At 36.9% G+C, this 14,556-nt stretch overlaps 1 protein-coding gene across 1 annotated transcript in view; it reads left to right on the forward strand.

Moving 5' to 3' along the window:
• LOC130432999 (zeta-sarcoglycan) overlaps positions 1 to 14,556 on the forward strand; it is a 217,581-nt gene that overhangs the window by 154,007 nt on the left and 49,018 nt on the right. The gene's annotated exons all lie outside the window — the stretch shown is intronic.

Genomic DNA, 14,556 nt, shown 5'->3' on the forward strand with positions numbered 1-14,556 from the left:
CATTAGGTGTGCCTGTGGTCCATTTTAGCTTTGATCCTCATTGCTGACTAATGACATTTAGCCAAGGGCTATGTAGCATGTGTAAAAGGGCAGGCTAGCCGCTGGGTGTTTAGCTAGAAGGCCCAGGGTAGAACCTGGACATGAAAGGTAAATGTTAAAGGTAATCAGAGTGTGTCGGTAGGACAAAAGAGAATTAATGCCTGGCCGGAAAATCTTTAAACCATAAATCTGAATAATCTGTAAATTTGAGTGATTATGAAAGTGATGCGCAAGTTTGACAAAGATGGCCTTTAAAGATTTACTTTCTCCACATTGGAGATCTACACCTTCATTGTTCTCAGGACAAAAGGAACATTTTGGCTTTCTTAAGATTTGTTATTTGTTCAAAGATAAAATATTGAAAATGAAATATATTAACATGAAATATCAATTCAAATTTATTAAACATCTTCCTTTGGCATTGACCATCCTTCCTGGCAAATAAATGCAAGATTTTATATGAAAGAACTGAAGCTGGTTCTGGGCATTGTGTTCAGGATGGAACTAAATCCGAACCGGAAAGTACTTCCTTTATACTTCATTGTACTTTTAAGATGTTACATTGTGTGCTTAATTCAGCACTTTATCTTGGAAATCAAAAAGCATTTTTAATCCAACGTATTAAAGGTGCTGTATGTATTTTTTGGGGGGGGTCTATTGACAGAGATTCAATATAATAATAACAACTATGTCTTCAGAGGTGTATAAAGATCTTATGTAATGAAGCATTATGTTCTTATTACCTTAAAATTAGCTATTTCTATCTACATACACCGCGGGTCCCCTTACATGGAATTCGCCATCTTGCTTCAACAGCAGCCCTAAACGGACAAACTGCTTTACAGATCGCGTTTCACAAATATGTTATGTCCTTCGGCAAAAGCGAAACCGTGATGACATCTTACCCCTGTCACAGCCGTTGTGATGATTCAAAAGAGAGGGGGAGAAACTGTTGGTTGCAATTCACAACCTCGCCACTGGATGCTGCTAAATTTCATACACTGGACATGTGTTGGACCTGTCAGCCAAGTCTTCAGATCAGATAATGAATCAGCAAGTACGGAGATAATAAAAAATCACTGACATTTTATTTGTTACATTTGGTTGAAGTCAAATGTGTTGCATTGTTGGAAACAGTGCACTGTTTTATACAGAATATTTTGGCATAAGTATTTACAGCATACTGCCTAACTTGACTCAAGTTTATGTATGTCAGGTATTCCAATTATATCCTGATTTATTTTCTGTACCCACACATCAACTAGACACATGGCAAGATATTGATATGGTGAGAATGTCATCCATAAAAAGTATATTTATACCGTGTCTATACATTTCATATGGTCAGGATTTTAACATTTCCTCATTTCCATTGTTGCTGTTGGGTTTTCTGAACACACACTCAGATAACAGTGATTGACAAACTTAGGCAGCAGCATTCTGTATGAATAGAAATGATTTCCATTTTGCAAAACCCTGCTCAGCATTTTCTATACGGTGCTGTAGGTTTATGAATACTGTACTTAGTTAATAAAGGAAGTGTGGAGCTGTTACTGTTAGGTTTGTTTGAGAACTAATTGCCTCACCTGTCTCTGTAGTGATTTTATTCTGACAGTCATTCTCTACCTTTCCGCAATTTCAGAATGTATTGAGTCTTTGAGGTTTTTTCAATGCATATGACGCCTCAACCTTATTCTAGACACATGACCACTGATATGCATGTCTTGGAGGTTAAATCATTTTGATTCTTTCTGTTGGGGTAGTATTTTTGTGTCACGATGATCATACTCTTAAGGTCTTATAACTGTAAGATAAAGACTCTTCTAAAGATAAAAGATACAAACATTCTAAATTTAAGGGAATAGCTGAGTCCACAATAGTCAACAATCAATACGTAGGAAAGAAATTGCTGAGATTAATTTCCTCATGAACAGTGAACAATGACAGCCAGTCAATTGTGTGGATGCTAATCTAGTTATTGTTATAGCCGTCTTTATAGTTTTCGTTCTTGATGTGAACAGGCCTTTAGAGACCGCGCTATAACCTAAAGCTCTAGTTGTAACAGACTTGTGACCCATTTTTGAATCATGTCCCACAAGATGAGAACTACTTACCTATATTTATTACATATTCCTGACATGTTGATCCCTTGTGCTCATGTGCGAAATATTGTTTTATATCTATCCTCATTGTGGTACCATTTCTTATTTCTCTCATTACTTTGGTATGTTTTAAATATATTTACATATATTTCAAGCAAAAAGAACTATCCTACATTCTTCCCTGATTTACAGTAGTCAAAATGTCATTCAGTGTAAGAATCTTGCCAGATATATTTACAACAAAAATCTTTTTCTCACACATTTAAAGACTAATAAGATTTTTTTTCTTATTTAAATCACAGTAAAATGTAATTTTCCTTATTCTTTTATATATTTTATAAGAGAATAAGGGAGCATAAGCATGTTGTTTGAATTTGTACATATTGTATTACACTTAATGACAATCTAACATTATTTCATTTGGATATTTTATTCTGTAAATACTTAGTTGAAACCAGAAAGTAGACATTTTACTTACATTTAATGGAACTTTGGACACGTCTGCGTCATTTGCTGGAAAAACAAGCCTCGGGTTCACGTGCAGCTGCAAGATAATGGAAATAAGACATCAACGTTAATAGCGCTGTCAATATGGATATTTCTCTTAAACAAACGCATCGATTCGCTTCAGAAGAACTTTGTTATGACCACAGAGCCATGTCAAGCAATTGTTTGATATATGGGTTCCTTTTTGGAGCTTCAAACAGTCTAAGCCCATCCACTCCAATTCTACTGCTTGGAAGTAAAAGGATACATGGTATTATATCTTCGACTGCGTTATTCTTTGAGAAGAAAAACGTATTCAGTTAGGATGCCTTGAGGGTGAATAAACGTCCTTTTAACGTCTTTGACCCATATATATGTGACCGGAACGCTCTGCACCGCTCTAAGCGGGCCTCGAATCGGGTCGGTGCGGCATGGGAGTCGGGCGCTCTAGCGAGAAGGCTAAAGACCGCAGTCTCTAGTGTCTGTCGCTAGAGCGTCCTTGAGGCCGGGGAGTGAGCTTTACATACTGCACAGCACTTCACTAGCTTGCCTCCGTTACATTCACCCCCCTAAACCTCACTCCCAATCCGGGTCATGGCACCAATGTAACCGGAAGGCTCCGCACCGCTCTAAGCGGGCCTCGAACCGGGTGGGTCCGGCATGGGAGTCGGGTGCTCAACGTGGGGCCCGGGGAGTGAGGTTTACATACTACACAGCACTGTAATAGTTGTGTGTGAGTCTCTTGATGGTCCTCAATGTAAAAAGAGCAATCTCAACATCAGACAGTTACTGCTGGACATAGGTAAAATATCCAGAAATGCTGAAAAAGCAATAAAAAGATAATTTTTCTTAAGAGCAGTGTACAGTCTTTTGACTCATGAAAAGCAAGTAACCCTTAAACAACTATGACTAAACATAAAATACGTTTAGGTAACATCATTCAGTATTAAGAATCAGGGGCGTCTAAACTTTTGCAATTGGCTATTTTTAGAAATTCTGTTATTATTCTTTAGTGTGAACTTTATGTTAATATTTCTTTAGTGAAATATCTTTATCAGGGCATGACTAATTTAAAAATAAAGCTTAACTTTCAAAAATCCTCTTATTTTTCCAAAAGTTTCAGCTTTTTCCAGATTCTGCAAAGGGTGTGTAAACTTTTGTGTATGAATACTTGAATGAAGTTTACTTCTTCATTTGGTCCAAAGTCATTTTGGTTCTGAAGAAAATGTTTCTTAATTTTTGACTATTTAAATTTTTTCCGAATAGAAGACATTATGTTCCCAGACTATAACTTGAGTATGCTTGCTCTCCCATTATAAATAAGGGCCCCAGATCTCGAGGCAACTAATAAGCATGTTCCACCTCCTGAATCATAGCCCGCTCAAGCAAACTTAGAACATGAAAAGATTTTATTTGGACCATTCTTTACAGCGTCCTGGTTTCATTGGTGAGCCGTGTAAATGTAGATCAATACAGAAAGATAAGCAGTATTAAAGAGGAGGGGTCTGATCAGTAATACAGTGACATACAGTCCCTGCGGCGTGCTCATGCTGGGATAAGACTCAGAGTGAAGATCTAGACAATAGCGTGACGAACACTGTTGGGAAGATGAAACATTATTGTATGTTGCTGTAAAGCCACACGGCGACTTGAATCTATTAAAAGCTCGCTTGCTATTATTAACCAGAATGTGTGCCTGTAAAATGCCAAGATTGTTTGTTCGTTTGTGATTTGTTTGATTCGTGGATTGCAGTTGAACCTGGTGGGTATGTTTACAGTAAGTGGTTCTATGATGAATATTTATACCCTATAATAGAGCTGCATAAATTTGTATAAGTTTGTATACTTTATTTTCAGTAGGTAAGGTGTGTTATTTTATCGGTTCAAATGTTTTCCTAACCTAAGATGCAGAGACAAGTAGCTCCTTTTAGGTTATTTTCCTTCGAAAGCAATTAAGACTTTGAATGACCCATCAAGCCCTGCATAAAAACATTGACGAATGGTGTAAATTGAAGCTAAAATGGGGCTATCTCCAGGGCTCCTCTTTTTTTCTATTCTGTTCATTTTTCGACGATAGAAATTCCTTCAGATTTAAAGAAGAAAAACATTTTTTATCGTCATTTACAGAATTCAAACAAGCAAAAAAGGCTTTGAACGACACAGGGTGAGCAAATGATAAGAGAATTTTCATTTTGGGTAGGCTGTCCCTTTAAAGAGATGTTACCCTGAGATCAAGAGATTTAACATACATGACATGTATTACAGCGTGTCAATGCCGCAGGTTCTCCACAAGAACACATAAAAAATTCATTATATGCTTCTTCATCTATAGTCTAATGTAAAACTTACATTGACCGGACTGTCAGATGGTTTGGCTCATTTAGTCGTCATCTTGTTTAGCTCATCTTTAAAACATGAATTTCTGGTCAATCATTTTCTGTATAACTCTTTGATTTTTGTTATATTGTGTGTGAATTTAAGTGTGTCTCATGCTGTGGCTTGTATGAAATCAATAGGATTATATTAGCTCAATGCAGCATAGAAACAGTTAGCATGTTGAGTTGAACAGTCAGCAAAGAGTGATAGGCAGAATGATGCAGAGGGCTAAGAGAAGAAGTGATGACATATTGCAAATGCAAGGATCTGAGGTTTGCGGTTACTGCCAGCATAAGCTGCCTAAAGACCACTTGGCAAGATGTAGACACTGGTCCGGAAGCATTTTCGGTTTCAGTTTTATTTATTTAATTGTTAAATCTTTCATGTGTAATTTCATTTTAATGAAATTAATTTAAAATGTTGATTCTGTTATAAATGGTCTTTTGGTTGTATTTTGTATTTTCAAATGTTTGTGTGTGCTGTGTAAGAACTGCACTACGTCTTTTTTTATCGTAAAAGGTGAATTAACATCATGTATAAACATATATTACCAGGAATCGTGTTAAGCATAAAGTAGCAGACTTGAAATACTTCAATACCATCATATTTAACCCGATAGACATACTCAGTATGATGATGTCTTCATTCACACTTGTTTACATTTTATCTGTAGCCCTGTATTAATTTTTGATATTTAGTTATTATTTACAATTTTAAATTACATTATGAAACAAAAGACAGAGAAAGTGTTTTTGAAACAGCAACAATAACAAAATAACACTAAAATGCACAACTTAACACTGTTAGAGGTTTGTCATTAGTAGGCGACTTATTTAGATCAAAACGCTAAACCGTATTTTATAAGACAACATATTGCTGTACTTTACGGTGAGATTTGAACTCGCAGGCAAAATCTTGCCGCAAAAAAGACCAACCAAATTAAAAAGTTAATTTCAAACTAATTTGTAGTCACTGAGCGCCTACTGTGAACCTTCCATGTCTATTTAACTAATACCCTATAAATATTACCGAGCCAAATCCTCCTACCAAGGTGAGAAAGAACAAATGTTCCTCATCTGAGCATTGCAACGGGTCGTGGGTTGAATTTCCAGGGAACACACATAGTGATAAATGTATACCTTGAATGCACTCTAAGTCACTTTGGATAAAAGCGTCTGCCAAATGCAAATGAAATCTAAAGACATCCACTTATATCCATTAGGCTTTTACTAAATTTACATGCTTGTTCAATATTACAGATGAAAGATATTAAAGAGACCGCAGTGTGAAAATGTATCAAGAAATAAACAGTTTTCAACATTGTTATTGTTTAATTTGTCCTCCGGTTGTTTTGTGAGTGTGTTTTGTTGTTCATCACTCTCAGAACAGGTCAGCCAGTTGTGCTCAAGCTTGTAACTATCTACATTATTAGACGGTCTAAGTAATCAATACCAATTCGCCAAGAAGTCTATTTCGTTCTTTACTTTCAATGATGAGTTATGTGGGCGAAATTATTTTCAGTCCTTTAAGGGAGAACAACACTTTTTTGTGGCACGCTTGACAATCACATTTCCTAAACTGATTTATGGACGCAACCAAATAAAACTTTATGTAAAGTATACCTTCAGATAAATCTTATGCAACGTTCTGTTTGCAACATGGTGTCAATTAAATATTTTTCAATGTTCGTTTTACCAAACTTTAGAAATGCCTTTGGTAAGTGTCTTCTCGTACATGGGGAAGGTCATTACAGACTGGCACTGATCATGTAGCTGGATTTAATGCTCAATACTTAGATTTCTGACTGCTGACGGTAACCAATCATATTTCTCTCCGCCCAAGGCCACCGTGAGATTGGATGGTATCCAGATATCAGTACAGGGCACACGTCAGCTGGGATCAGCGGTACTTTATGTGCGTGTGAGCAGTTAGTATAATCCCATTCCTTACAGCGCGGCACGCTTGGTCTATGTAGGGGAATGTGAGGGATCATAATATGTATTCAGAAGATGTCTGTAGTCACTACATAAATCCATATGTTATATTTTATTCATAATTTCTCCTAAAAATCCTTCACAATGGTTCATTGATTCTACACCTGATGTGATATCAAGCAAAAACCTGGTTGAAACAAATCCCATAGGTTATGTGTGTACTCAACATCTATCTTTATATCTATTGCTATCTGTCTGTTTGTATATGCTTATGTATGTATGTAAAACAGCAAGATTATAAAGGAAGGTAATACAAAGAAGGCAATGCAATTTTGCGACACATTACTTGAGTTCTTTGCCTTTGGGTAGATGATTTCACCTGTGAAGACAACAGCGTAACGTAAAAGCTGTATATGGGATGTAATTCATTCAAGGCGCTTTAGGCACGTAATAAAAAGTTTGAAATTAAAAAGTTTAAGGGGAGCTTTGAAGTCATAAAGACAAATTGGATAAAAGCTTATCTTAATCTTAAACAGAGAAAGTCCTGGATAAGGAATGATCATGTCTTTCTGCCCATCTGTTGTTAAGTGCATTAGTCTACATTGGTTTCCAAATTCGCATGTGTATTTTAGCTTCGGTTTATGTGATTAAGGCCTTTGTGATTTTCGTTCTAACAATGTAATATACCTGGTAATTCTACATGTAATCCAGAATAAAAACCACATTAAACCTTTTTGCAATCACTACTTAAATTCTGAGTAGAAAATGAAGTATTATTAAAATAGGACATTGTTTTCCTGGCTATTCTGGGTCACTTCACAACACGGGTCATTGGGTTTTAGGAGAATTCTTTTTTATTATAATTTGTATTATTATTATTATATCCTGTAATTTGCGGGAAAAAAAAAACAATTCTGTTAAAAGTCTACTGTAGACTTCCCATTGCAAATGTGTAGGCCTTCTGTAGAAGTAAATGCGACAGTAAGCATTTGTTAGCCATGCAAGACAGGGCCCAATGACATAGGCATTGTTTGTTTGTATTTACATGTGATTCAAAGGATGCGCACGGCTAATCTGCCAGGGTCACACTTTACATGACACAAGAGATTGCTGTTTGCTTTCGGCTTAGCAGTGATTGGCATTGCTCAACCATCCACATCCTGCATGAAAATACTGCTTCTTTTACTTGCATTACAAAAATGTCTGCGTTTAAAAGTAATGCGTGTCATTTTTATCATCTAAAATGACTTTCTCTCATACCATTTTTGTGTAAATACAGTATAACAGTAATCAGTAAAACACTCATGTCTCGCCAGTCAGAGATGTAGAATTGTTCACACATATGCACTGAATAACATTCTTTTTACTCAAACGCTACTTGATCTACTAAATTTATAGTTAATAGCGCTTATTTATTCTCCAATTCGGTTTTATCACCCTTAATTAATGTACAATACTGCTGTGTACAACAGGCAGAGTGCTGTGGCTATAGATAAAAGACTCAAGGCATGTTAGATTTTTGTTTGTTTAAAGGTAAAATGTGTCCGTTCTAATCCGCTGGTAGAACTAGATAAAACTGCAGCTATAACTGTTGTTTCTGGACTGGTTTATTTCAGATTATTTCGATTTTCTCAGATTACTTCAGATTATTTGTTTGTATGAGGGCAGTCAACTAATAAATGAGTCATTTAACCCTTTCAAACATAGAGGACACTACAGTGGACTGCTACAAAATGACAGAAAAGGTCAAATCTGGTTTTACATTCTCTAACAGCCATAACGCGCATGCTCGCACGCACACACACTCACACACACACACGTTTTATTATTTAAAGCAATCGTATGGCTTCAAAACAACAATGAATGTAAAACCATAAGGAAAAAAACATTATCAGAATACTTTTATTGATTTTTTAAAATCTTTTCTAGACATTACCTAAACCATACATCCACTTTCCATTCGAGATGTTCCTCTTATACACTCTTTATACACTTCAGTGTGCCATGAAATAAATCAAATAATATGGGTTTGGAACGGCTCAGGGGTGAGTAAATGATAACAGAATTTTCATTCTTTGCTAAAACTTTCCTTTTAAGCCTTGAGCTGTGAGGTAATTTGGTCATGCCCTCAGAAAAACCATGTGAAACTCTGTGGTGCTTAGCTGTGTTAGAAGCACAAAGATTTACCCAGAGTCTTCTGAAGACGTGCTGTCATGAGGGCACAAATGTATTCTTACGCTTCATCCCCCTTAGGGTGCAGAAACATAGGTTTTTTTCATCTTTTTTATAGTGTCATAAATGGAACCTTGTTACGGTAGTTTTACACCACCGAGAGATGGAATACTATGTCATTCTCTATATACTGTGCCGCCCAGTTTATGGCAATTGCAAACGCCCACAGTTCATAGTCCTTTCACTGCATGTCAGATGCACGGATGCATACTGCACACAAGACTGGAAAACCGTGATAAAAATCACTAGTGCAAATGTGTTTTTGGTAGGGATGTAACGATTCACTGAGAACCGATTGAAAATCGATTTTATATGTGACGATTAATAGTTTTATAGAGAAATGGACTGAAATGATACATTTACACATAGTTCCTCTTAAAGCATATAAAAAATTCCACATACACATATAAACAACTTTAAAAACTTGATTTTCAACTGGGGGTCTTTTAGACCTATAATAATTATAGTTTCATTCTTACCTTGAAATATGACGGTTGCTTTTCTGAAATAAAACCTGAAATAATAAACCTTGATAATGTATGCGGTGGACAAATGCTACCTCCAGAGGATGCACCTGAAATCCTAGCCAGGACATCTGGGAAAAATATCATGTATGGTCACCCTAAAATAGCAAAAATACACTGTGGATAACAAGGAGACGTTTTACATAGAGGTAAAGAACAAGGCTCACAAGAAAGATTGATTTCATTGTATTATATCAAAAAGTGATAGTGCCGATACCTCATTACAACAGAGAGAAAAGATATTTGAGTTCGAAACACTTTTCCCGATGCAGTTTCAGTCAGGCTGTTAGCCAGTACCTTAAACTAAAATGATTGACATCTCACATCTTCTCTTGATGAGGGATTCTCGGTTTAATTCCACCTCTCTTGCAGAAGAAGAGAAGGTAGAGCATAAGTGTGAAGGTTTTTACACTCAGCTTACTTGCCATTCTGGGAATCAGGTTCTTTTCTAGACTTGCCCGAGGCTTCTTGCATCATCAGCTGAGTTTCCCTGTGTGCCATCTGCAATGCTGTCTGGTGCCTGTGCTCAGCTGCGCTGTCTGTGCTGTTGAATGCTGTTTTTTTAACTAGAACAACATTTCTAAAATTTTACTTTAACAGCAAACAAACACATCTATCCCACCATCCATCCAACCATAACAATCCAATTATTCATCCACAACAATGCATCCATCCAGGAAGGAAATACTGACATTAATTTTAAAAAATTAATATTCTTACATTTTTCCCCTTCACTTTGCTCCAGGTTGTGTTTTCACTAATGCTTTACTATGTTTTTTTATCCTTTTGGATATTGACAGCCTGTAATCTTTTTTCGCCATAAATATTTGGAATCATACAAATTTGTATTTTTGGTTGAACTATTCCTTCATCCTTTAAATAACCAAGCAGGGTTTGACAAGTGACACCGCATCCTAACCAAATGCGGAAAAGGTCAATCAATCACAAAACACAGCCAATCAGAACAGGTTTTCTCTGTCAACTCAGCCTCTCAAGCTGCAGCTGAAGAGTGCACATAGATAATGCGTCCTGTTCTCATGACTTCAGTGATGCCTCACCTGGGGATATGCTTTAAATTCAGAATCTAAATGTATGCAATGAAATGTATATAGCCTTTCCTCATCCATGTTTGCCGATTAATATTCATGAGGTGCCTGATTTACATCGAATTAGATTGATGTGGGCGAAGGTGTCAGCTTCTTTCAGAAGCGACAGCCAATAGGAAGATGGCAGAGCTAGCGTGATCAGTGGACAGCCAATAGGAAGATGGTAGAGCTAACGTGATCAGTGGATGTCGTCACTCAGGCAACCACTAGTGGGAACGCCCACTGGCGATTTGCAGCGACACAGTCGCTTATGATCTGATCCCAATAATCCAGTGTTTAAGTGCTATATTCGGGTCTACGGTGCATCTCGCAACCAGAAAAGCATCAAAAACAAGATTCTAGTAAGTTCCTTTCCCTGCAAGCATGTGAGAAATTGAGCGGTTTAGATTTTGCTTCTGTTGTGACGTAAAAACAGGACCGTATTATAATATTACCGCCCATAATCTACACAATTGCACCCAGGGCGCTGCCGCTATTGCTGTTTTCACAAACGAGAGTGGTGTACCTGACGCCATGGCTAAAGTTCGTGGAAAACATGCAACATACAGTGTAGTTACTGTAGTCCTAACAGGACAGGAGTGGATTTATTTTATTTTTAGTGAAATTCCCTCAGAAACCATAAGTAAAAAACAGCTTGTTTGCGCAAATCACTTTAAGCCGGAGTGCTTTATCAACCTTGGACAGTACAAGCAGGATTAGCTTCAAAGTTGTTCCTCAAGAGGGATCGAGACCAACTGAACGAGATAAAGCTGCCAATGAGAGTAATGTTTATCAACAGTCTGAATAGACGTACATGTACTGTATATACTGTATAGGAGGATAGCGCTAGCATTTGATAGCGAAGGGAGCTAAATCATTCACGGCTAAATAGAACATTCAAAGCTATTGTAAAACTTACTCAATATGTGTGTTATTTGGCAAAAGGGCACTTGGAGTTTAGCTGTATGTATGTTAATACATTATGTGCCATGATATGTTCAGCTACGGCAAAATGTTTGTTTTGCTAATAAACAGGTTATAACTTGGTTATAACTTGTCAACAACAAGTGCTAAAACCCACGTAATTCTGCTGAGATCTGCACGTGGGTATTCCGTGGATTTTAGGTAATCACACACATGCACAACATGAAAGCATTGCCGTGGTAGATTTTTTTGTCTCCGGACGAATGATTTGAGACGTTTAAAATGAAACTAACCGCAGAGGAGTTCAGGAAACATAATAATAAACCATTGCCATGGCAGTACTACACGTGTGTTGTGTTGACATGCCGGACGGATTGGGGGGTTGCGCTGTAGCTCATTATCATTTAAAGAGACATGCACCAAAACGTGTTGCGGTGAGCTTAGCTGTTTTTGACGAGGCAAAAAGGCTATTGTTTACACAGCCATTGAGTGTTTTTAAGCAAAAACTGTTTCAGACACTTCATGAAGACCCTAATAAATCATACCAACTTATTGAAAGTGCTCATCCGATCAGTCATTTAACAGATGAGAGCATTCATACCGCATTCGTAAGCAGCCTATTTTTGCTGCGCTGCTCACGCTCAATTAAACCAAATTAGAGAGTTTTCTTGGCCAAAACCACAACAGCACATTTAAAGGATTTATAATACAAGTATATCTTAAATGGTATGCTTATATTGTATATGAAGGAGTGGAAAACAATCGCATTACGCTGTCATTGTACTATCTGAAACCCACTGTCATCGTAACCTTCTAAAAAAACAGATAAAACTATTCATAGAGATAATGTTATTTGCTTATATTGTGTATGTGTGAATGAAAAGCGATCACATCACTCTCCTATGGTGAGTTAACCCTTTAGTGACTTCGTATCCTTCAAAGCATGATGGCTTTTAATTTAACTTGTACTACGTAGATCTAAAAGAGAATGATATAACAAATCATAGTTATGCAATCTGCTTAAACAGCGCTTTGATGAAGTTCTGGAAGATATTTTGCTCATTGATGTATTTAAATAACGTAAGGCGAAATTGCATTGTCGTACTGTGGTACCCAGGCAGCATGGTGCCCTACGAGCTGCTCACGTATGCAGTATGAATCGGGCGTTAGAATTGACAAGATGCGTAACTACAACATTCGGTTCCAAAAGGCAACTTTCATTCATTTCTGTTGACAGTAATTCAAAAGTATCCGTGTATCTGGGATATTCAAAACCATTAAAAATCATCATAATATTTAATTATCAGTCCATCTTCGGACCTTTTAGAAAAAAGAAAAGAAAAAAGAAGCACTTGAGGCGAAGACCCCCAAATAATATGAAACATTTATGAATGGACTACTGGAAAAAGACTTAAGTGAAGCTGCGAGCAGCGTGTGCGTGACTGATGCATTGAGGCATTTAATGATACAACTAGTGCGTTATTTTGTGAAAAAGGTTAAACAGTTTTTATAAAGATTAGAATATGTAATAGGCCATCACTGTAAAATCTCACTGCTAATCAGACAGTAGTCGTAAAAGAACGGACGGTCTCCTGGCTTCTGCTGATGGCTTTTGTTCATGAAGTCTTTTGCATTTACTGTACTGCATGCTTGAAGAATAATACATGTGCTTATAGAAGCCTTCTGATAAAAACGACAGATTTTTCCCTTTATAAACTGTGCATATTCCTCTGGTTCCATCAGCCAATCAGCTCTTTCCTGACGTCATTCTCATGTGGCTGCAGGGTAATTAGTTACAATCCATTTTTGGCTCAGGTGATTGGCTCGAAAAAGGAAAAAAAAACACTGCAAACGAGTGCCCGAGAGCAAAGATGGCAAATTTCAAATCGACCAAATGCCATTGAGATGAATGGGAATGCCAGCGGATAGCTTTCTGCAGGTATTATAGACCTCCTAACACAGAGCGGTAAATCTGCACATAAAGCCATCAGAGTTTATCCGGTTATTTTAGCACCTCTGAGAAACAAGGTCTAAATGGATCTAATCCTACAGATGATTTTGTAATTAACCGTCAAACAGAATCCATTGAGTAAGAGATGTCATGGGGGTCGCCACGGGAGAGCGGGTCTAAATTTAGGATGTCAGCAGGTGGGTTCTATTGAAGCGTTGGAGTATGTCATTAAACGAAAAAACACAATGAAAGGGAGATAATGAAGAACAGGTGGACATCTCGGGGGAACACAGAGTTGTCATGGTTGAATGACATTCTTACGTACTCTCTCTCTCTCTCGCTCATTCTGTGTACAATGTGTTGATGGCACTTCATTTTTTCTGTACTGTGTATGGAGGATGAATAGAAAAAAGCACAACAGTTGGCCGTCAACATAGGTCTTGAAATTGTTTGAATGGAAAGGAAATAAAGATCAGATTATAGAATACATTCTAGAGGGAATGCCTTCTTTGCATTTGAATGCCCGGTAGTTTATTTGTGTGTGTCAGATCACAGCTTCTGATTGGTGTATTGAATAATTTCACCATCTGGTCATGTTCGATTTTGAGGCTACAACAAGGTAGAGCAATTGAAATGAATATGAAGTGATTTTGTAGTGGATTAACACTTTGTATTATGTATAATGATAATAATAATAATTTGTATAATAATTTTCTTTAATTGTATTATATTTAAGCACATACCAAAACAACTTTTGTTATTATTAGTTATAGTATTGTTGTTGTTGTTTTTAGTATGAAAATATTTAAATAGAATATTTAAAAAAGGTTTAGTAGTTATGTGCACTGTATTTTTTCCCACAAATGAAGACAGATGCCCATGCACATCAAAAACACGAAAAAG

This window comes from Triplophysa dalaica, chromosome 2 (genome assembly GCF_015846415.1).
Source record: "Triplophysa dalaica isolate WHDGS20190420 chromosome 2, ASM1584641v1, whole genome shotgun sequence".
Lineage (NCBI taxonomy): Eukaryota > Metazoa > Chordata > Actinopteri > Cypriniformes > Nemacheilidae > Triplophysa > Triplophysa dalaica.